Source organism: Miniopterus schreibersii (genome assembly GCF_964146895.1).
Source record: "Miniopterus schreibersii genome assembly, chromosome: 4".
Lineage (NCBI taxonomy): Eukaryota > Metazoa > Chordata > Mammalia > Chiroptera > Miniopteridae > Miniopterus > Miniopterus schreibersii.
Genome location: NC_138105.1, coordinates 61810530 through 61834336, shown reverse-complemented (window position 1 = coordinate 61834336; position 23807 = coordinate 61810530). Strand labels below are relative to the sequence as shown.

Here is a 23807-nt window from a genome sequence, read left to right as displayed (position 1 = left end):
CATATCTCATGTGAGAATTAAAAATAATAATACAAAACAAAATAAAAGAATCTTGAGGCACATTAAACCCTAAGCTATTTACATTGCTCCCAAGTTTCTTTTACATTTGTCAACACATATTTTCACATACTTGGAATCATTGGCTGTGTGCTTTCTTGCGTTCTGTGTTTTTCATTTAACATTATTTGTTAGAAATATTCCTACATAGTGATAATGTTCACAGTGTTATTTCAATAGCTACATATTATTTCTGTGCTTTTCACATATTATTAGTCATTTGTTATTTTCTGATTTTTCACTATATTTTTGCATAATTTATCTTTTTTTTTATCCTTTTGAACTATTTCCTTGAGGTATATACCCAGAAGAGACAGTCCCGGATTGTACACTTTTGTAGTTCCTGTTACATATTAATCCATTCTTCTTTAGACAGATGGAGTCCATCTGTGGTTTCACCACAAATAAAACTAAGCGTGCAGATTTTCCCATCATCTCGACATCATTCAGCCTTACCATTTTAGAGTTATTTCCCCTCATTTAGAAAGCGTTCCCTAGTCTGAAAGTTGCTTTAGTTTTTTTACGTGTGTGGGAGGCTTCCCCAGGCACTTTTAAAGCACAGGGTTTATTTTTATCTCTTGCTGAGATTTGAGCGTTTCGCAGCAAACGTTAGCTCCCTGCAGCAGCCCTGTAGGTAGGTGGTCCGCCTTTCCGCTGGGCTGCAAGCCTCCCGAGCTCCTGACGCGCACCCCGGGCGCCCTTCGGAGCTGCGCCCACCAGGGGTCAGCGCAGGCTCGGTTTGGGGCTCTGGCTTCCCACAATGCACCGGGCCCTGGAGTCGGCGCGTCGGAAAGTGACGGAGCCGCGGCAGCGGAGGCCCAGCCACCGAGAGTTTGCTAGGCTCAGACCAGGATGCCGAGGGGCGGGGCTTCGGGGCGGGGCTACGAGGGGCGGAGTCTCGCAGGGGCGGGGCCGCATAGGGGCGGGGCCAGGGTCCGCCGCCGGCGCCGCCGCGGCCGCAGTCCCTCCCGCGGGAAGCCACAGGCGCTCAGGTCCGTCCTCGGCGGCGGCTGAGACCTCGCCACCTGGCGCTGCCGCAAGGTAGGGGCGGCGGGGGAGGGGGACGGTGTGTGAAGTCTTTTTCTTAGTTGTGCAAACGGGAAAAGTCTTCAGCTGCTAAAATGTGTAGAGCCGGGGCGACCAGGTTCGTCCGCAAACTCTTTTGTCTGCGCCCCTTCCTCCCCTTCCCGCGGGCCGCCGGGCTCTCGGGAAGCTGCTGAGGGGAGTTCGTGCGGCGGCAGGTTCAAGCTCTAGGCGCAGCCCTTCCTGTGTCCGGGCGAGCCCCGGGGGGCGGTGAGGATGCGCGAGGACTCGGGTCGGTGCGGGCTGGTTGCGAGGGTTCGTGAAGCACCCGAGGTCGGTCGGGGTCTGTTTCGCCGCGTGAGGCAGGGTCGCGAGCCCGGCCGGCTCAGGGACCTGAGTGGGCGGCGGTGTCACGTGTCCCGCCCGCGCCACCCTATCACGGGTGGCTGCCCTCAGGTTCTCACAGACCCACCGGGCACACCGCCCCCACAGCTGCTTGTAGTTCCTGCTGCGGCCACACGGCAGAGCCCCTCACAGCACAGCTGACCCTACTTTGGGGGTCCCCCCAACTTAGAGCTTTTCAAAAAAGTAAGGCTGGGCAGGTAGAAGCCCTGGAATTCGGGGCACCCGGGCTAGCTTAGGGCTGTTGGTGTCTGACCTCAGCTTGTTTCTGGGTCGCGCTGCGTGGCTCCGTCTGGCCAGCCTTGCTGCCTGTCACCCTAGCACCTCGGGGTGATAGCGCCCACCTGTAGTAATGCCAGCCCGAAAGCTCCAGGCTGCAGTGCTAAGGTGACCCCACCTTTGCCCACCTCTAAAGGCTCAGAGAAGCACTTCAGTCCTCTGGTCCCTATCCCCAATAAGTTATATTTTTACAGGTGTGTTTTTTCTTTAAAACCCTATATTATATACCCATTCCAATAAATATCGATTGATTTTACTTGTGAAATCCAAGCAGTTTCTTTTATTGTTTAGTAAAAAAAGGTTATAAGTAGGAAAACGACCTAAATGATATATTCTTCAGGTGAGCATGATCCTGAATAACAAATTAGCTGGTAGTAAGAGGCAGAAGATGGAAAATCAGGTAAGCTTGGTTCCAAAACATTTGTGCTGTTAAGAAGAGGTTGGGCCCAGCTGGTGTGGCTCAGTGGTTGAGTGCCATCCCAGGCACCAAGAGGCTGCCAGTTTGATTCCTGGTCAGGGCACAAGCTGGAGTTGGGGGCTCCATCCCTGGTGGGGGTGTGTGCAGGAGACAGCCAGTTCTCATAGATGTTTCTATCTCTCTTTTTCTCAAATCAGTAAAAACATTAAAAAAAAAAAAAAAGAGGTTGGACAATTATCTTTATTGTTCCTTCCAAATGTAAAATGCTATAAATGAACACAGATTCCTTTTTTTGTTGGACACACCTCTTGACTCAAGATAACAATCAAATGTAAGAAAATCCTTTCAAATTATTTCAAAACAGGTGCAATCACCTCACCTGTGCCCAAGGAAAGAATCTAGGATTTGTTAGGATTCGAAACCTTTGTTAAGCAGAATTTCTTAATGGTCCTTAACTCTATCTCTGGGTACTTGCCTTCAGAAGTGTCAGTTGTCTATCAAAATATGAAATTATGAATTGCTCATTATGTATAATTTCTATTTGGAAAGTACTTCCTATGTTTGACATTAATAGTCATTTAAAAGCATTGTGTAGTTGTGAGTAAAAATGGTACAAACCTTTAAAAGATTAAAAGCAAGAAAAACATTGTCTTTGCTAGTAGACATCCTCAGTTAGTGGCAATAAGTGCAAAAGATGAAACCAAAAGCTAAATAAGTTACTAATAGTCAAAGACACCCATAAGAACTAGAGGGCATTGTTTGAAGCTTAAAGAGGCAGTTTAAGGACATGTTAAAGATAACTTTGCACAGTGAGCAACCATCAGTGAGCCCATAGCCTCAAGAGATTCATGTGGAAAGACACTGACACAAGTGTCAGAAATATATAGACAAATTCATGGGTTCCCTAAAAATAAGCAGATCAGATGTTTCTCACATTAATTGTAAATAGTATGCACGTTAGGTTAATTTAAACAGTTGGCCCGTTGCTTTTACAACCTTCCAATGCCTTTATTATTTCAAAAAAGGCACAGCTGGCACAGTTCTTGCTTCTGAAAGAGGCAAATTGAAAAAACAACACTGACCTCTAGCCACAGGCTGACGTTTACAGGAGTTAGCACAAACAAGCAACTTATAATTTATTCATTTCTTGAGCAGATATTTGGCAAACACCTACTGGGTGCAAGACTGCACTCATTGCTTTAGCCCATTCCTGATGAAAAATAGCCATGGGTATGATTTCTTATTGGAGGCTGTGCCATCAGGACCATACAAGAGGGGCCTAGGATATTTCTCAGATGCTGAGGAAGCAAAAGCATCTCTCAGAAGAACCATGAAGACACGAGGAGCTCAGTTGAAAAACACACAACTTATTTTGGAGGGAGAAAGGAATAAAGTACCTAGAAATATTTCCCCTTTGGCCTCCAGCTTTGTGGTGCCAATTTTTAAAAAGCTGCTTATTATATTATGGTACTAATTATAACATTAATGATAGCAGTAACAAAATCATGGAGGTAAAGTGGCAAGATGTGAGGCTTGGAAAGATAAGAAATAAGACTGAAGATAGAGGTAGGGGTCAGATCACAGAAGGCCTGGTAAGGGTGAGGGGAGCCACTGAAAACTTTAGCAGGAGAGGGACAGGATCATAGCTGCTTTAGACAGCTCACCCTGAAGCCTGAGTGAAGGATAGACTTAAGAGGCCAGGAGGCAGGAAGAACTGTTAGGAGGCTGTAGCAGTGATTAGGAAAAAAATGAGAACTTAGCATTTATAGAATGCATTACCAATTTCAGCTTTCTCATACATCATTTCATTTGGTTTTCATAATGGTCCTTTGCAGTTAGTAGGGTAAGATTCATATATTCATTTTGTAAGTGCTTACCTCAGTGCTTTATGTACATCATCCCTGACCTTTCTAAAAACCCTATAAATTGGGTATTATTAGCCCACTTTACAGAAGTTGATATTGAGGCAAGGTAAGGAGCAGCCCCGGGCCCAGTGTCTAGTGCAGGACTCCTGAATAGCAGGTGGGTCCTGCTCCTCTAGAGAATGAGGCAAGACAACCCTTCCAGGCAAACCTACACCCTGGAAGCACCTCTCAGGAGTCAGCATGGCAGTAAGACCGCAGTGCCCAGCTTCTTAAGCACTTCTGTCTCTGCAAGAGTCCCATTGAACAGAACAGTGTGGCAGTTCCTCAAAATAGGAAACATAGAATTACCATGTGATCCAGCAGTTCCACTTCTGGGTATATACCCCAAAGAAGTAAAAGCAGGATCTCAAACCTGTTCATACAGCCATGTTCATGGCAACAAAAGGTGGAAAAAACTCAAGTGTCCTTGATGGAGGAATGGGTTAGCAAAATGTGGTATATACAGGCAATCAAATATTATTCAGCCTTAAAAAGGAAGGAAATTCTGACACATGCTACAACATGGATGAATTTTGAGGACATCATGCTAAGTGAAATCAGCAAGTCACAAAAGGACATACTGTATAATTCCACTTATAGTGGTCAGATTCATAGAAATGAAAAGTAGAATGGTGGTTGCCAGAGGCCAGGAGGAGAGGGGAACTGAGAGTTGCTGTTTAATGGGTACAGAGTTTCAGTTTGGAAAGATGAAGAGTTACGGAGATGGATGGCAGTGATTTATGTACACTAGCGTTTATGTGTTTAATGCGTCTGAACTGTACATTTAAAAATGGTTAAAATGCTACACTTTTTGTTATGTGTATTTCACCACCAAAAAAAGAAGTCACGTTGACATCATGTTATGAACAGATGACCGAAGTCCAGGTGCATGTGATAAATTACTGATAAGGAAGACTAGGAAATGCATTCCAAAGGTAAAACAGACATCTCATGAAACCCGCCCAAGAAAAGAACGCTAGCTGCATTCCTAGAGACAGATCACAGAAGCCTAAGGCTGGAAGGTATCAGAGATACTGGTTAGTGCCACCTTCATTTTTTACAGATGAGAACAGTGAGGCCCAGAGTTACTGAGTGATTTTCCCAGAGTTAGCAAGTTCAGACAAAGGGAGAATTCACAGCAAAAACCTGGCCTTTGCCTGATATGGACAAGGAACCACTTTGGGCTGACAGACAGAGGTATGCTCTGGTTTTCTTAGTTAAGCAGAAAGAGAAACCAAGTTTTCCGTTCTTTATCAGCCTTCCTGCAGCAAATTCAGGGGATTATAATTACTGAAGAAATTTGGGTGCTTAGAATTTGGTGTCTGGTTGCTGACTTTGTCTAGGTATATAGGTGGGAAAGTGGTGATGAGTCAGAGTTCATTCATTCATTCATTCATTCATTCATTCATTCATTCTCAAATATCCGAGGGACTGTGTTGTGCTAAATATCCTCTCCAGTTTCCAATTTTTCTGTCTAGTAACAACTGTCTGCCAGCTTTATTCTAGCTGTTCTGCCAGTCACCCTATGACATAAACTCCTAGTTATATAAACTTTCATTGGCTCCTGGAAAGGTGTTAGGGGAACAGGTAGAGTCAGAGGGGAGGTGATCTGAGGTGAAGTGGCAGGGTGTCAGATGTCAAAGAGAGTTGTGATTCCAATGAGGAAGCCACCCAGAGCTAACGGATTCTCATTAGGATGGGTGTCCAGGGCTATGGATGCAGAAGGCTTGGAGTGCTGCTCATGTAACTCACCCTTGGCACAGACCAAGTGTGGGGACTGCCTGGTGTTCTTAACGCCTGCATGGAGGATCAGAGTGATGCATGGAGACAAGCAGAGGTACAAAGAAAGAGGAAGAGATATAGAAGAGAGTGCAGCCTGGAAAAACCCTGATTTTCATGGAATGACATCTCCATCTTGTGGCTTATAAGGAGAAAGCCAGGTTGGCTCTTTACAACTATGTGCAAATTGTGAATAGTGTACTCCCCCTTTTTTAATCCTTACCGAGGATATGTTTTTATTGATTTTTAGAGAGGAAGGAGAGAGAGAGAGAGAGAGAGAAACTTCAATCGGTTGCCTCCCATATGCCCCCCGACTGGGATCGAACCTGCAACCTACGTATGTGCTCTGATTGGGAATTGAACCCTCAACCTTTTGGTGTACAGGATGATGTTCCAACCAACTGAGCCACCTTATCAGGGCAAGCCCCTTTTTAAAAAAATCCAGTATCTGGACCTGCCTGCTTCCAGGAGACCTGAGGTGTAGGATGCAAGGTAAAATATCACTTACAAAATCAGGCACTAGGGTAGTTTAGTAAAACAAGCACCATATTTGAAATTACTTAAGAAGGAGGGACCCAGCAGGAAAGGCACAGTGCCTGCCATATAAGAGACACACACAATATATTCTAGCTATTTTTAAAATTATAAAACATAAAAGTGGTCATAGCAGTGAAGCAGAAATAGAGCCTACCAGGCACCTGAGATGAGATGTTTTGGCATGGAATTTGGCTTTAGATTTCTTGGAAGCCACCATATAAAAGGAAGCAGGTTGGTTACATCATTTTCTTATTCTGGCAAGATAAAATATACAGATTCAATTATAGAGAAGACATTTTTTCCCCCCAGAACTAAATTCAAGGAAGGATTTATCACATGGGCTCCCTTGAATATAATTTTGAAGCTATATACAGTATCTTCAATAACATTTTATGAACAACTCTGAAAACTTCATGCAGATGAATGGTTTTAGAATGCAGCAGCACTCTACTTACCTTTGGTGCAAACTATCTGGAGTTATGAACGTGTAAAGTCTTTTTCTGTTAGAATGCCCCAGGGGTAGGGTTCTGGGAGCATCACTTTCAGGAAGTTACCTAAGGATGAGTCATCAGGAGAACCTGCGGAAGTGGGCAGAATTGGATAGCTGGGTGGGAAAAGGTCTGATTGTATTTGAGCTCTGTCATCTTTACTGTCCTCATGGGGTGGAGGATTCCCTGGCAGGAAACAAGAGTTAAGTGCTCAAATAGGCACTTAAGTTTTGAAATGAGAACAGAATAAGCCCTGTGCTACTTTTGTCACAAGATGCTAGGCTCTAGGAACATAAATGCCTGCTGCTGACAGGTAGACCAGCAGTTCACCACCAGCCAGTGAATATACTTCAGATAAACAGGAGGTTGTGATGTAGTGGGAAGGCCATGGACTTTGAAGTGAGATAAATATGGTTCAGCTACTAGCTCTGCTACTTAGTAGATATGTGATTTCACAAATGACGTAATTTTTCTGATCCTCAATGGGATATTAATACCTACCTTGCATGAGTCATTTTACTGATCAGAGATAAGATATATAAACAATAATAATAGTAGCTAACAATTATTGATGTGTGACTCAAGCGAAGCATTACATTAAGTGCTTTACACGCATTATTTCACTTATTCTTCAAAGCAGCTCTCTGTGGCACATACCACCTGGCACCTAGTAGGTGCTTAACACATGGTACATATTAGTATTATTGGTATCAGTTATAATAATAAATTAATCAGGTGAAAGTGAAAGAGGCCATCTTTGCCCTGGGAATTAGTGCCTAGAACAGAAGTCGGCAAACTCTAGGCCACAGGCCACATTTCTCTGTGTTGGGACAGTTGGTGAACTAAGAATGTTTTTTTGTTGTTTTTTTAAATTCTCACCTGAGGATATTTTTTTCCATTGCTTTTCAGAGAGAGTGGAAGGGGGGGGGGGGAGAGAGAGAGACATCAATGTGAGAGACCCATTGATTGGTTGCCTCCTGCACTTGCCCTGACCAGGGCCGGGTATCGAGCCTCCAACTGAGGTACGTGCCCTTGCCCGGAATCTAACCCCAGGACCCTTCAGTCTGCAGGCCGGTGCTCTAGCCACTGAGCCAAACTGACCAGGGCAAGAATGGTTTTTACATATTTAAATGGTTGAAAAAATCGAAAGAACAATAATATTTCATGACATATGAAAATGATATAAGCCCTGGGTGAGTAGCTCAGTTGGTTAGAGAGTTGTCCCAATACACCAAAGTTGAGGATTTGATCCCCAGTCAGGGCACATACAAGAAACCACCAATGAATGCATAAATAAGTGGAACAACAAATCCCTCTCTCCCCCCCCCCCCCAAGTCAATAAATTTAAAAAAAGAAAATGATATAAAATTCAAATTTCAATGTCCATAAATAAAGTTCTATTGCAACACAGCCATATCCTTTTGTTCACAAATTGTCTGTGGCTGCCTTCATGATACAACAGCAGAGTTGAGTAGTTGGTGACAGAAATACATATGGCCTGCAAAGCCTAAAATATTGACTGTGTGGCCCTTTATAGAAAGTGTTTTCTGACCCCCGAACTAGAATAGACTTCCAGGGGTCAGGGCAGCTGCAGAGCAGAAACTAAGCCAACCTCAGTGTAAGCAAGACTGCCCAGGGGTGCATATTAAGAGATGGGATCCAGAAAAGCAAAACTCCCATCACCCTCATCTCTGGGCCCGTGGACAAAAGACGTGGTAGGCTGTTCTAGGGCCAACGCAGACAGGTTGAGGAGAGAAAGAGGGCTTGGGCTGGACCACCTATCTCCGAGCTCAGCCAGTCTGGGACTAGAACTTATTGAAGATGTAGGCTGAAAAATCTGGGATGTGTGAGTTGTTGTTTTTTTTAATGTTACTGGTCTCATTGTCACCACTACAATAAAATTACCGTGATGGAAGCATAACCTGTGTCTCAATGTGGCCACATTAACCATGAACAACAGTGTCCGTTTTCATCCAGAACGAGGTTTGCGAGCCATTCATTTTTTTTTATGCCTGTTTTTGTTTGCTTTCAGTTCTGTGTTTGTTTGCTTTATCCTTTGTGTTTTAGCAAAAATTCTCTTTCAGAGATTCTAATCTTATCTAAGCTAGCCAGGGGAAAAAAGGATTGATTCACACCTGGGCCAGGATAAAGTCCAAACTTAACTGTTCTTAAGCCATACGGTGTCTGGCCTGGCCCCTTTTCACATGCCTAGACTCATTTTCTGATTGTTCCCTACACACCCTGTGCTATATATACTCATGCTGTGCAACTTACAGCCTCTGGGAGTAAGCCTGTTCCACATCTCATTTTTTTTTTTTTTTTTAATGTACACTGCTGCTCCCTCTGCTTTCCAACGCTGCACATCTTCCCTTCCTGGAAAATCCTCATTCTTTGAGACTGCTGAAATGTCACCTCCTCAGTCAGGCTTTCCCGACTCTTTCTGCCTATCCTGGAAGAGACGATCATGTCTGCCTCTTTGCCCCCCTTACCTGCTGTCACAGCACCTGTCGACCACTCTATTGGCATCAGTTGCTGAATCCTTCGAGGTTAGGGATGATGCCATCTTAGCACATCCCCGTGCTTCTGGGGCGTGGTAACCTAAGTGTGTGAAGGCTGAGAAGGAGAATCAGAGCATCCTGCAGGGCCAGGCGCGGCGAACTTTCTAGCTCAGGAACCTGGAAGAGATAGGTAAGGAATGGGGCAGATAAACGAAAACCCAGGCAAGGAAGGCCTAGGATGGCAAAGTTCCTGCTTGGGTTTTTGTTTTTCCCTTATGAAGAATATTGACTAATTCACTAGGAGATACCCTCTACTCTAAACTGCAACACTACTCAGAGCATCCCGTGTCACGCCTCTCTAAAGGTATATATCACAAGACTGCATTGCAATTTAAAGACATTTCAGGAAGGGCTGAGACAATATGGTCCAAAAACTTTGTCGATGATGAAACTATATGTAAGGTTACAACTTGAAAATACAGGGTGGGGCAAAAGTAGGTTACAGTTGTTCGTATGGCAAATACAATAGTTAATTAATAAATAATAATATAAGAATAAACTGTTTCTCGTACTCACAACTATAAACCTACTTTTGCCCCACCCTGCACACGCGGCTGGCCAGTGTGGCCAGTAGATGAGATCTTTCAAGTGCAGATGTCTCACATGAACTCTTATCACTCTCAACGGAAACTTAAGAGTCTTGACACTGAGAAGGACCTTATCTAGCAGCCTCTTGGTGTTTGGTATTTGCTCAACCCAAGGGTTATATGGCTCTTAAGGATTTGTTGCTGGTAACTTTGAGCTCTTAATTGGGTGACCACTGAGATCTCAGAGCCACAGTTTGAGTCTTGTTTTGTGTTTCAGACCCAGATTCATGATCGCATTCTAGCCTGCTGAGTCTCATCCGCCACTCTGGGCTCTGCCACACCACTTGGGAGATATCTTGGAGGTTTATCTCCATCAGGTTGGCAGTTTGCTCTGTCAGATTAGCAAATGAAACTCATTTTCAATCAGTAATGAAAACTATCCCAGTACTAACATTTTTCGTTTATAAAAGAGACCTTTTATAAATCAGACGTCTCACAATAATCAAACATTTACATTCAGATTCCATTCTTTCCTTGACTTACAACATTTTGGTAACACTGGGATGGCTTCTGTCATCAGGTGGGCCCTCCTAGTTTCCAGCCAATTCTATGTTTTCCTAGCTTTTCTCCTATTCTCCGCAGCAGTTTTTCAGACGGCTTCCATTCTCCTTAAAACTCCCACCCTCAGGCTCTCCTCACTCTTGGCAAATGGCCCTGCCTGCAACTTTATGGGGAAGACAAGAGGCCATCAGACAGTAACACCTTCAAGTTCCTGCTGCTCTGCTAAGAAATGTAGTTAATTCTGCAGGCACCCGTCTCTTTTTCTGCCCTGCTCCAGCAGAAGAGGAATCCTTCCCTTGAATTAGGGCCAGCCTTTCCATCCGTGCCTTGACCTATGCTCTTGACCTCCTCCCTTGTTCCTTCCCGGGGACCTCTCTCAGTTAATTATTCCCTCTCCTGCGTCCTGCTCATTAGCTTTTATACATTCTCCTCTCTCATCCATCTGAAAACACCTCCTTCTGGCAGCCCTCCCCTTCACAGCACAGCTCCTTGATTTAGAATTGTTTCCATTCACTGACCTTCCTCAGCGCAGCTCTTCAGTCTGGTGTTCACTCCCATCCCTCCGTTGAAACCTTCCACACAAAGGCCACCAGCAACCGCCTTGTTAAAGCCAATGCATCTGTCTTAGTGATTGTCTTACTTAATCTCTCAACAGCATTTGCCTTTACTGACCACATGCTTCTCTTTGGCCCTGTGCTTTCCTGGGCTTCTCCTCTTGCTTTTCTTTGGGCCATCTTCCTCAGGGCCATTTCTTCAGTGCTCGCTCTACCATGGGCTCTCTGCTCTCACTGTCCCCGCTCTTCCCGGAACTCTTTTGGTTCCAGGTGACAGAACCCCAACTCAGACTGAACTAAACAATCAATCCACCAAACCACCACCACCACCACCACCACCAACAAAAACAACAAAGGAAATGCATGATCCGTGTGCCTGGAAAAGTCCAGGGGTAGAGCCGGGGCAGCTGGTCCACAGAGGTGAAGTCAGGATGCCACAGACAGCCTCGCTCCCTGTCTCTCAGCTTCTTTCCCTCTGTGTGGCTCCATTCTCAGCAGCCTCTTTCCAAATGATGGCAAAGCGCCCGCCAGCAACAGCAGGCTTAGAGCCAATCCTTTTAGCAAAACACAATGGTACATTTTCTACCCAGTTTCTTAAGCTGGACATCTAGGCATCATCTTTGCCCCCTCTTTGCCCACATCTGCTTGATCACCAAGTCTTATACCAGCTTCTAAATCTCTCTCCGTCCCTGCTGTTCGTATTTCAAGTTCAGGTCACCGTCTTTTGTCTAGATTCCTGCAGTAGCCTCCCAGTGATTTTCTGCCCTGGGTCTTGCTGCCCTACAGTCTTTTCTTCGCATCACAGCCAGGGTCATCTTTTGGAAATGTTTATCTGATCCCATCACTTGCCTACACAAACCTTTGACAGGAAGCTAAAAGCAAAACTCCTTGTTCTGTTCTTACCATAAGGCCTTGAGTGACACAGCCACTGCTTGCTTCTGTTTTTGCTTCTCACTTCATCCCTTGTTCTGGATGGTTCAGCCACAGAGGCCAGGCTAGCCAGCTCTCTCCCACCATTTCGTGGAGTGCTCCCTCCTCCTGGACCACTTCCCTCCCGGCCCCCTTCCTAAATAACTTCCACGTATCCTTTTCAGGTCTCAACGTTAGATGTAGCTGTGCTGAGAAAAACATTCCCACACGGTATTGTGTGCAGACTCTTCCTGTTAGAACATTCTTCTTTTTCCTTCTTAGCACTTTGCACACTTTATCGTAATTGCTTATTAAATTTAATACGGTCTGTGAAGGCAGGTATTTCCCTTGTTTTGTGAAATATCCCTGGCATCAGAGTAGACACTTGAATATTTGTTGACTTGTAAAACAAAATGGAATGTGATTGGAATAGGTGATTTCCCCATTTCCTTCTAGATATTAGAGTCTGGGTTGATTATATTTGCTACTGGAAAATCTAAAAGTATAGTGTCTGCTGCTTTCCTTTTTTATATGCTTATTGGTCCTCCTTAGACAATAGTCAAGTTTTAGAACTGAAGAGAATCTTAGTAATCATGTAGTGCTAATTCATTTCATTTGACAGTATGGAAGAGGGAGCTTCGAGGGGCTCAGTAGTAACTTGTACAAACCATGGAGCTCTTTACATAATTGGACTAGAACTCAGAGCTCATGACTTTCAGTCCAGAGTGGCTATGATATCAGCACTTTTACCAGACTAGTGTAATATGATTTTTATATTAATTCAAAAGAATCTCATTGCCTCACATGTTTTACCTTTTAAAATGTACTCCCAAGTCCTGTACATGTCAGCAGGTTCTATCAGTTTTTTAGGATGAAAATTACTCACTGGTCTAGAGATGCCTAAATTATCCCCTAGAGTCTGTCCTCACAGGTCGGGTCAGGTCAGGTCAGGTTGGGTTGATATTGTATGTTGTTGGCGCTCTCACACACCACCACGAAAACCTGGAAGGTACACATTTGATTTAGTTGTTCTGCCATTTCACCTCAGAAGGGTAATTACCAAGGAGATGCCATCTGGATTTGATCTGAGGAACACGCATGTAGTATAAGAGAAGTAACAGACCTCTTTGTTTAACTCTTTGTGTGAACTGCTCTCCATTCCTTCTGGGAGGCTTACTGAGGGGCACCCATTAGGAATTAGGAGCTTGGAAAGAGAATTGCTTCTATAAAAACCATGTTGATGTTTGGAATAGACTGGGTAAGGGTGACATTCTAGAACTAATTAAAATAGAATTGGGTGTGAGTGAGAAAACACATGTTGGGAAAAATTTGTAGTTAATTTCTTAAATTTATTTTTAAAATTAAAATTTCAATTTATTAAAAATTTAAAAAGACATTTTTAAATTGAAATGTCTTTTAAATTGAAATGGCCAAAATGGAACCTGTTGATCAAAGCATTATGAGACTTCATTGAATGGACCTATTCCAAAAGGAAATTCCTTGAAAATTCCTCAAGCATTGACTTACAATAAAATGTTCAATGTATCTTTTCATTATGATCCCTTGCTTTACCTGATTATTTCAGTTACCTGCATTACCTACCCTTGTGCCTGTTGCATGTAGACTTGTTATGTGCTTCTGAGTCTTCTCGTGTAGTTATGATCTTGCTTTTGAACTAAAATTTAAGCTCCTCTAGGCCTAGGGCTAGACCTATGTATTTAATTTCTCCCCAATCTTACCATGGTGCCTAATGCAATGTTCTGTGTATGCTTTTGATGATGGAGTTTTATTTCCCTGATATGAGTGGGGCCAACCAGTCTCTCTCATTCAGGGTCAACATTGTTGTTTTGTTTTCATCTTTTCTCCTTTCTTCTTAACTTGGGGTTGTTGTGGGTTTTTGTTGTTGTTTGTTTTGTTTTCTGAAAAGAGAGAGAAAGGGAACATATAAGGAGATACTCAACCAACCAATCTCTATTGAGGGCTTGCCATGCATTTGCCATAGTTCTTGTTACTAAAAAAGAAACTAGAAATGAAGAGAAAGACAAGTTAAAAATGTATTTAAAACAGATGTTTGTGCTTAAATTAAAAAATTCCAAATGTAGCCCTTTGACCTAGCAAGTCTACTTCTGGAAATCTATCCTATGGAAATAATTGAACACAGGCAAAAAGATTTAGCTGTAACATGTTCATCGCAACCTTGTTTATGATGTGGAAGAATTAGGAACAACTTGAATTTTCAAACATGGGGACCTAACATATAATAAACACAGTGGAATTCCTCAGTTAAAAACAATGTGTTTACTGACATATGAAGATAGTTACAATTTATTACTTGGAAAACTTAAGTTATAAAATGTGTCCAGCTTTATCCCATTTGTATAAAAGGAAAATATACAAAAATAACTAGGAGGATATACATATAGATTATATGGTGATAATGAAATTAATTTTTTTCTCACCTGGGTTTAAAACTTTTCTACAATAAACTTCTATAAAGTTATTTTTAAATTAAAAACTGCTCCAAACAAAATGGTTTCTAGTAATGTCATTATTTTATATGACTTTTTTCTTCAGAAGTATTTTATTGTAAATGAATATGTTAATAGTTGAGGTCTTACGAAAAGGACGACACTGCTTTTACTTTCTTGCCTTGGCGCCACTTTTTCCTCAATGCAGGGGATTCCATATCTGCAGCTATGTTAAGTTGGAGTCTTGTTGGAAAAGAGCAGGTGACTGGGTTTTATTTCTAGTTTACTTACTAATTCTCTTTGTCCCTTGGGACATTAACTTCTTAGCTTTTTGTCCTGTAACTCTATAAAAGGTGGAGAACTCCCTGCTCATAACTGCCCCGCAGATGTACTGAAAATATGAGTGGTCCCCACTTGATTGGAACATGGCTGATCTCTGCTACAAAGCCATAGATATGTATAAGTACTTAATTAACAGTAATTCACTTATTGTTTAATTAGTAATAGTTCACCTGGCCACTCAGGATAACTCATCACTCTTATTGTCAAGTTAATTTTGAGCCATTACTTATTAATTGATTCAACAAATATCTGAAAACTGGCAAACTGGATTTAGATTCTGGCTCTTCCATTTAACTCTGTGAGCTTGGGGAAGTAAGTTAATTTCTCTGGGCCTCAGTTTCCTCATTTATAAAATGAATACTATAATACATTGTTTTCATAGGGATTAAATGAGAAACAAAATATATAATGCTCAGAAATGAATAGTATATAATACATAGTTGTAAGGATTAAATGAGAGACAAAATGTATAATGCTCAGAAATGAATAGTGTAATACATTGTTATTATAAGGATTAAATGAGATACCACATGTATAATGCCCAGCACAGAGTAAGCTCTCTGTAAATGGTAACTGTTAGATGCCTAATGTGTGCCAAATACTGAGATTCACATTCATTCAGTCAACACACATTTATTGAGTGCTTAGCATGTGCCAGACAGTGTTCTAGGTGCCTGGGTTATATCAGTGAACAAAACAGACGAAACAGACTTCCCTGCTATGGAGCTTATATCCTAGCAGCTGCAAGGGTTCAACACAATGTAGTCCAATCCGTGGTTATTGAGAATTACTATTATGACTATTAATGTATTATGTGCCAGCCACTATGTAAGTGATTTTCATATATAATCTTATTTTCTCATTAACCTGTGAGGTAAGGATTATTGTTGTTACTTGATAGTATGGAAACTGAGCATCAGAGTGGATATGTAAAGTAAGTTGAGAAACAAGGGGAGGAGCTGGAAATGCAAACCCAGGTTCTCTGACTCTAAAGCTCACTTTACCACCACACCTTCCTACCTTCACTTGGTGAGTCATTGGTGGCATTTATTTGTTTTTTCTTATGGTTCTGTCTTGACAGTCTTGCCAACACTTTTTGCTCTGCAGTGGGAGCAGTGAGGGAAAGAAATTTGATTTTCCTCATTTTGTATTAAAATACTTAATTATCTATGCAGGAAGAGATCAGAGAAAAAATAAATGACAGTTCTGCTTAGAGTGTTTCTTTGAATCAGTTAGGAATCACAGCTGACTCTCCTCCCTGTGCAGAAAAGAGGTCACAATTAGAGGGAGAGGTCAGGATGCAGTCTTGACAGAGGCGCATAGATGGCGGCAGGGGGAGACTCCCAGAGGAATTCCTTATGTTGTGCTGGTCGTCCTACCAGGCTAAGGTGAAGGAAGAGTTGATACCTCCTGTATACATCTAACGGTGTTGCATCTTCATTTCCTAGCTCAGAGTCTTTAGGAAAGATACGGCTCCTCCAGCTCTAAATATCCCCCTTCCCCTGCTGTTCTAAAATTGCCCAGCTATCTGGAATGTTCATGTCATCAAAGTAATGCTGGGTAAATACTGCTGGAATTTGAAAAATTATTGTTATGAAATCTTTCAAGTATTCAGAAAAGTACAAAGAATATCGTGTACTCACAGCTTAGTTTTGTCACATCTCAACATATTGCCTTTTTGCTCCAGTTCCTTTTTTTAAAAATAAAAAAAATATAGATGTAAGTCACATAGAGAAAGACAAATACCATTGATTTCACTTACGTGTGGAATCAAAAAAACAAAACAGGAACAAACAAAATTAAACAAAGTCATAGATACAGAGAACAAACTAATGGTTGCCAGAGGATTGGCTTGGGGAGATAAGGGAAAAGGGGTAGAGGTTTAATAAATACAAACTTTCGTTAAGTTCCACATATGAGTGAAGTCACATGGTGCTTGTCTTCCTCTGCCTGGCTTATTTCACTCAGCATAATGCTCTCCAGGCCCATCCATGCTGTCACAAAGGGTAACATTTTCTTCCTTTTTACAGCTGAGTAGTGTTCCACTGTGTAAATGTACCACAGCTTTTTTTTTTTTTTTTTAAATATGTCTTTATTGATTTCAGAGAGAGGAAAGGAGAGGGAGAGAGAGAGAAACATCAATGATGAGTCATTGATCGGCCCCCTCCTGCACGCCCCCGACTGGGGATAGAGCCTGCAACCCGGGCATGTGCCCTGACCAGGAATTGAACCCTGATCGCCTGGATCCTAGGCCTAGGTTGATGCTCAACCACTGAGCCACGCCCGGCCAGGCACCACAGCTTTTTTTATCCACTCATCTACGGATGGACACTTGGGCTGCTTCCACATCTTTGCTATTGTAAATAACATTGCAATGAGCATAGAGGTACTTATATTTTTTTAAATTAGTATTTCAAGTTTCTTCAGATAAATTCCCAGAAGTAGAATCGCTGGGTCATAAGGCAGCTCCATACTGATTTCCGAAGTGGCTGCACCAGTCTGCATCCCCACCAACAGTGCAGGAGGGCTCCCTTTTCTTCACACCCTCGCCAATACTTGTTGTTTGTTGATTTATTGATGGTAGTTACTCTGACAGGTGTAAGGTGATACCTCATTGTGGTTTTAATTTGCATCTCTCTGATGATTAGTGACATTGAGCATCTTTTCATGTGTCTCTTGGCCATCTGTATGTCCTCTTGGAGAAGTGTCTGTTCAGGTGTTTTGCCCATTTTTTAATTGGGTTGTTTGTGTTTTTGGTGTGAAATTTAACGAACAAACTGAACTACCAAGCAAAGTAGAGACAGACTCATAGATAGAGGGCAGGCAGACAGCTCTGGTGAGGGGTGTGTGTGTGTTAGGGGGTGGAGGTATTGAGCAAAAGAGGGAAAAAGAAAGAATTCATGGACCTGGACTACAGTGTGGTGATTGCGGGGCCAGGGGAGGGGCGGATGGAGGTGGAAGAGGGCATGGAGGGGAGAAATGGTGATGGGAAAAAATTAAATTAAAATTTAAAATATATTACTTAGCAAAAAGAAAAAGTACAAACTTTCTTTCTGCCCTGTCCAGTGTGGCTCAGTTGGTTGGGCATCGTCCAGCGCACTGAGAGGTTGCAGGTTCAATTCCGTCAGGGCACATGCTTCTGTTTTGGGCTTGATCCCCAGTAGGGGGCGTGTAGGATGCAGCTGATTGATATCTCTCTCTCTCTCTCTCTCTCTCTCTCAAACTCAATAAAAAAATCTTTAAAAATATACATAAGTAAAAATTCCTTCCATTCTTCAACCATATGCTTGTTTTTCTATATTTTCTTTCTAAAAGTTTTAAAATTTTTTGATTTTTCACATTAAGCGTGCAATCCATCTAGAATTTATCCTTTGATTGTTAGGAGGAAGGGATTCAGTTTTATTTTTCTTCCATATAGACAGTCAGTTGGTCTAGCACGTTTATTGTATAGTCTGCTCTTTCTCCACCGATGTATGTCCGTTTGATGCCAAGGCTCCATACAGCCAGGGGTTGATCAATCTCATTATCTGTTCCTGGACTAATATCACACTGTCTAAATACTATAACTTTTGTATGTCTTGACATCTCATAGGGAGAGGTGGCCCACCTTGTGTTTCTTTTTTCAGAAATATATGTTGTTATTCTTAATTCTTTGCTCTTCCATATGGATTTTAGAATCTGCTTATCTGGTACCTTAAAAAACGCTAATAGATACTTGATCTTGACTTCATCTAGACCACCATGCTTCTGTTTGCACTAAATATTATAACTTTATCCTTCCTAATAAACTTTCATAACAGTTTCTAATTGCTATGTTCACAGGTCAGGGAGCACAGATTACTTTTTTCTTTTTAAAAATAATTGTGATAAAATTGCATAACATACAATTTGCCATTTTAACCATTTGAACTTGACTCAAAAAATTTTTTCCCCAGGAAGATTTCATTGTTGAACCCATGCTCAATACTGCAATATTTTCTCTAGGCAAGCCTTCTGTCATATTCATATGACAGTCTGTATCACATAATAATATTGGACAAAATACTTCAGGGTCTTGACTTCCTAAAGCCCTATCTTTTCTTCATACCCAGATTTAGTCATAATTTTTCAAACATTCAAATTTACTGGCATATGCCACCCCACCCCCCATCAAGTTCAACAGTGTGCTGTGAGGATTGCCTAAGTTTCTACATTTTCCTAAATATTTAGGGAATTAGCATTCTCAAACCTTTCTGTCTCCTAAAATACAGAGTCCGGCTATCCCCAGTCCCAAGAAAGAATGATTCCAAAACTTCCCCTTCAGACAATGGTTCCACATCAAAACAGTGCTTACCAAGGAAAACCGAGAACATTCTCATAGGGAAAGAATGGCAGATCTTTAGGAGCCAAAGCGAGATGGGAGGAGGGGGGCAGATTTAGTCTTCTGGCCCTCTGCACCCCACTTGCATTTGTTCATTGACCTTTGTAGGGTTAGCACGAGCCCTCTAATATTAGAAGCATATATTGAATATTCCACTGATATTCCGGGCACTTGAAAATCTGTCACCTGATTTAATCTTCACAGTAAACCTGCAAGACAAATATTATTCCCATTGTGTAAGACAGCCTCAGAGAGATTGAGCAACTTTCGCTGGTCATGCAGTGACAGGGTTGGATTCAAACCCGAGCGTCCGGTTCCAAAACCCACCCTCTTGTCATTTTCCTAGTCTTGGCCTCATTAATCTTCTATGTTGGGACTAAAAATCATTCGTTCCTTCATAGGTATTTGGCAAACAAGGACGGAGGCATCCTATTTTTCTTTCTACTATTTACAGAATGACTCAGCCTGGTTATAATGGGGGCCTGACCAGGACACAGGTGTAGGGAGGAAGGAACTATTGATGTAGAAACAATAGTGTCTGTTGGTGAAAGGGGGGTGGAAAGGAGCAGGTGGTATGAAGATGAGTCAGGATGCAGGCTCATTGAGAACCATTCTTCCTTCTCGTGTATAAATGTATTCATTTTAGAGAAGCACCTGCCATTAAAAATGCTTTTCTCTGAGGCATTCTAGACCCCGGTTATTTATAATTTACTGGGTGTGAGCTCTCGGAAGGCCACGCCACAACCGTTTGGGTTTTGCTAAGGTGGAATGATCTTGAATTGTGTGCTGGCCGGCTGGAGTATAGGAAGGCAGGCCTGGCTTCTGAGAGCGTCCAGGCACAGGCCCAGCCTCTTCATCTCACCGCATAAAAAATTTAAAAAAAGTGACTCCCGTGAAGGTCTGAAATGTCATTTACATTTTTCAGTTTTACATTATTTCTTTTTACTGGAGTGGAGTAGCCTTTTGTTTCTTTGTTTCTTTTCTTTTTTTCTTTTTTTTTTCTTTTGGTCCCTCCAGCACCTGCCTTGTTCTGAGACCTTCTGCTGGTTCACTGGAACCGTGTGGTTCTAACAGGAACTGCCATGTCCTTGCAGTTGACTGGTGCAGGGTGTGACCTTCACTGGCCAATCAGAGACTCTTCTCAGGATTTTTGAGCTTGCAACCTGGAAAGGCTTGAGGAGCTCCTTGCCCTTGGGGATTCTTGACCTCTCTGTAGCCACATTTCCTGCCACGTGGAGAAGATGATGAAAAAAGCTGGCAGTGCCAAGCTGGTGTGACTCAGTGGTTGAGCGCTGACCCAGGAACCAAGAGGTCACAGTTTGGTTCTGGTCAGGGCACATTCCCGGGTTATGGGCTCGACTCCCAGCAGGGAGCGTGCAGGAGGCAGCCGGTGGATGATGTTGCTCTCATCGATGTTTCTCTCTCTCCCTCTCCCTTCCTCCTGTCTCTACAATGTGTGTGTGTGTGTGTGTGTGTGTGTAGGCTGGCAGTGAGAACCGTAAGGGCGAGGTGGACAAAGCTCTGGTGGTGTGTGTGTCCCTGGTTCCTGTTTTCGTGGAAGCCTCCTGCACCTGTCCTTTCCTAAATTTGGCTGCCCGACCATTCCTTGAATTCTGTCTCCGATGCACTCCCCTCTCTGTCTTTTGAGTGTCTGTCATTTACAATCAAAAGAACCCCGACTAATTAAGAAGGAAGTCTTGTGCAATAGTGCTGTTCCCACATTTGGGATCCAGGAAGGTTTTAGGATAGATCCCTTGCAAGTATCAAGATGCACTATATATGTTTTTCAAGCATCGAGGGGCTGGGTTTTGCAACTAACTTTACCGACTTTCCCTTAAATAAGACATTTGTTAAATGGTGGAAAACTTTGTTAGCCTCAGCTATGCCCAAATCTACTCAAGTAATTTGAATGGCAGTTTACTTTTCCCATGATTACTAAGGAGCGGAGGAAAAAAGTGGCCAAGTTTCAAGATGTACTTGTTAAGTTTCTGAGATGCGTAGGACCGTCATCATCATCGTTTGGATTTAGAGAGTGGAGGGAGGAAAGTGATTTGAAGGGGTACACATCAGGTTTCAAACCCAGTGGGAGGAAGACAGTGGGGAAGCATTGGCTCCTGGCTGATGCAGGCATCTCTTTAATGATTGCCCTTTCTTGCCCTTGAACCGTGGACAGCTCCACTCTGCCTGGCCTGACTAGGCAGGTCGCCCTGACCTACAGTCAGGTGGTATCTTCAGCACTATAGGAATTTTTTTTAAAGTTTGGTGTTCCGTAAACAATAAAAATAAGATGTAAAATCCTTATGCTACCTACCTGAGCTGAGCTTCCTTTACCTTTCAGTTTCTGTACTGCAGAAGAATAGTGGTTTGATTTGGTTTTTGATACATGCATTTTTCACATTGCATGCAACGTTTTTTGTTTTTTAAGAGTAATCTATACTCATTAAAGTTTTTCATTGGCAAGCACATCAAAGCATAAAGACGAGGAAAAAAAATCACCCATGATTACACAACTTGAAGCCAGCAGCATTCACATTTGGGCAGATTTCTCTGTGGTATTGGTGGGGAGTATTTTCCAAGCTTGACTTGGCCGCCAGCCAGACATCTGTCCCAGACTCTTTGACCTCCAGTGCTTCACTCCTCCCTTAATAGAAGTTTACTTAATCGACCCTGCCCTCCTCCTCCTGCCCTCCCATAGCAAAAATTAAAGCCAGCTGCTCGAGGATTCTGGTAACTGGTGCGGATGGCTGGTCATGAGCATCCTGATGACGGGAGGAATGGCTCTGGTGAGGGAGAGGTACCTGGCAGGGAGGCATGTCTGCCGGGCAGTGACTCAGAAACCCTGGGACACGATGGCACCCGCAGAAACAGCCCAGTGCTGCCAGTGCAGACACTGTGCTCTCCTCTCTTTTCCATTTCCCTGCTGTTGGCAGAGTTGGCCAAAGCTGAAGTCCAGGCTCCACAGGGTGGTGGCAAGAGGAGTCCCACAGAAACCAGCTTCCTCCTCAGTGAGCTAGGCCTCCTGAGGGCATGTTTGTTTTTTTTATTGTTCTCTTAGTTGTTTTGAATGGGAAGATACTCACGTGGTTAAAAATGTATCTGTGTTTTATAGAGCAAAACTCTCCCTCCTCTCCCCCCCCCTTCACCTTCTGGCAAGTTATTGCAAGTAATCAGCTTTTACTTTTTTGTGTGTTCTAATCTACAGTTTACTTATGAATATTTAAGCAAATACAAGTATATTCTGTATTCTTGTTTTCCCCTTCTTGTAAACAAAAGGATGTATTGTATACACATTTTCTGCACCTTGCTGGCTCCCCCAGACACACACACACACACTTAATATATCTTCGGGGTTTTAAACATATCTGTGCATTGAAAGCTTCCTCATGCATTTTTATACTTTCAAAATACTCCACTCTATATGTAGCATGATTTATTTAACCAGTCCTCTATTCAAGGGTATTTGAGCTCTCTCCAATCTTTTGTGATTTTGAATGATGCTGCAGTGAACAACTTTGTACATATAAGTTATTTCTTAAGTAAGCAGAAGGAGAAATCCCTAGCAGTTAAATTACTGGGTCAAAGGAGATATTTAGTTCTGATTTTGATCTCTGTGCCCCAGATTCTTTCCACGGGGGTTGTGTCGATTTATACTACCACCCAGAAAGAATGAGGATGCTTATTTCTCTTGGGGGGTTATTATATATTACTTACATGTTGCTTTGAATTGTTCTAAAGTTGTTTTAATTTGGAAGTTGTCTTCCCAACTAGGAGGCAAATTTATTGAGAGCAAGGGCCAAGCATTTTACTACTTTTGAATTGCATTCAAAATAAATAATATAACATGGCACCGTAGGAGCACAGTAAATTTGTTTTCAATGTGATTTGGGAGAATAAGCCAATTAAACGTTAATGATAAGAAGTTCTTATACTTGGTTCGAGTTCCACTGAACTGATTTCTCCCCCAACGTAGTTATTATGAGGCCTGTTTCAAGCAGTTATGGAATGAATGCTGAGATGAGGCGCTGTGATTTGGGCTTACAGATTCTCTTGCCTCAGTGTGGGCTCCTATCCAGGTTCATCCAGTGACTCCGCATCAGCAAGTCTAATCGCGTGCCTGTCCCATCACTTCTTTTCCTCAGCACGTGCCGGCACCTGCCCCATAGTGAGCAGGAGAACAAAGAGCTGCTTTTAAACTTTTTCTTTCTACTACGTATGTAAACATTCCGTCACTATAATTTAGTTTGCCTACATCCCAGTAGCGAGAAATGGACTAATTGTTTCTTTGTTCTCGCAGCTTCTCCTATACTGGCTTCACCCATATGCATTATCCTGTGTTGGTGTTCAGTGGTCTTCCAGCTATTTGGCTTGCATGTTCTCCAGAGGAATTCTGTAAAGTTACATGCCCCCTCACTCATTTACAGTCTGTATCTAAAATTTTATAAGTTTACATAGTTGTAAAGTACATATTTTATAGTGTGTGGTCAATATTGACCTTAAGAAATAATTGTTGAATATATATGTACACATCTGTGTGTGTGTTAAGCCCTTATACACACACAGATATTTGTTTATCAATTATACTAAAGAAATAGCCCTCTATTCTTATTTCTTCCTATTCCTATTTTAATGGGGATGCTTTTC

General features: G+C 42.4%; 1 protein-coding gene across 3 annotated transcripts in view; it reads left to right on the top strand.

Annotated features, from left to right (window-relative positions):
• Nucleotides 1-990: 990 nt before the first annotated feature.
• EXTL3 (exostosin like glycosyltransferase 3) overlaps nt 991-23807 on the top strand; it is a 97735-nt gene continuing 74918 nt past the window's right edge. For all 3 annotated transcript variants that reach the window (XM_081135853.1, XM_081135850.1, XM_081135851.1), the window contains exon 1: nt 991-1098. The gene's annotated coding sequence lies outside the window, so the exon portion shown is untranslated. The remainder of the gene's footprint in view (nt 1099-23807) is intronic.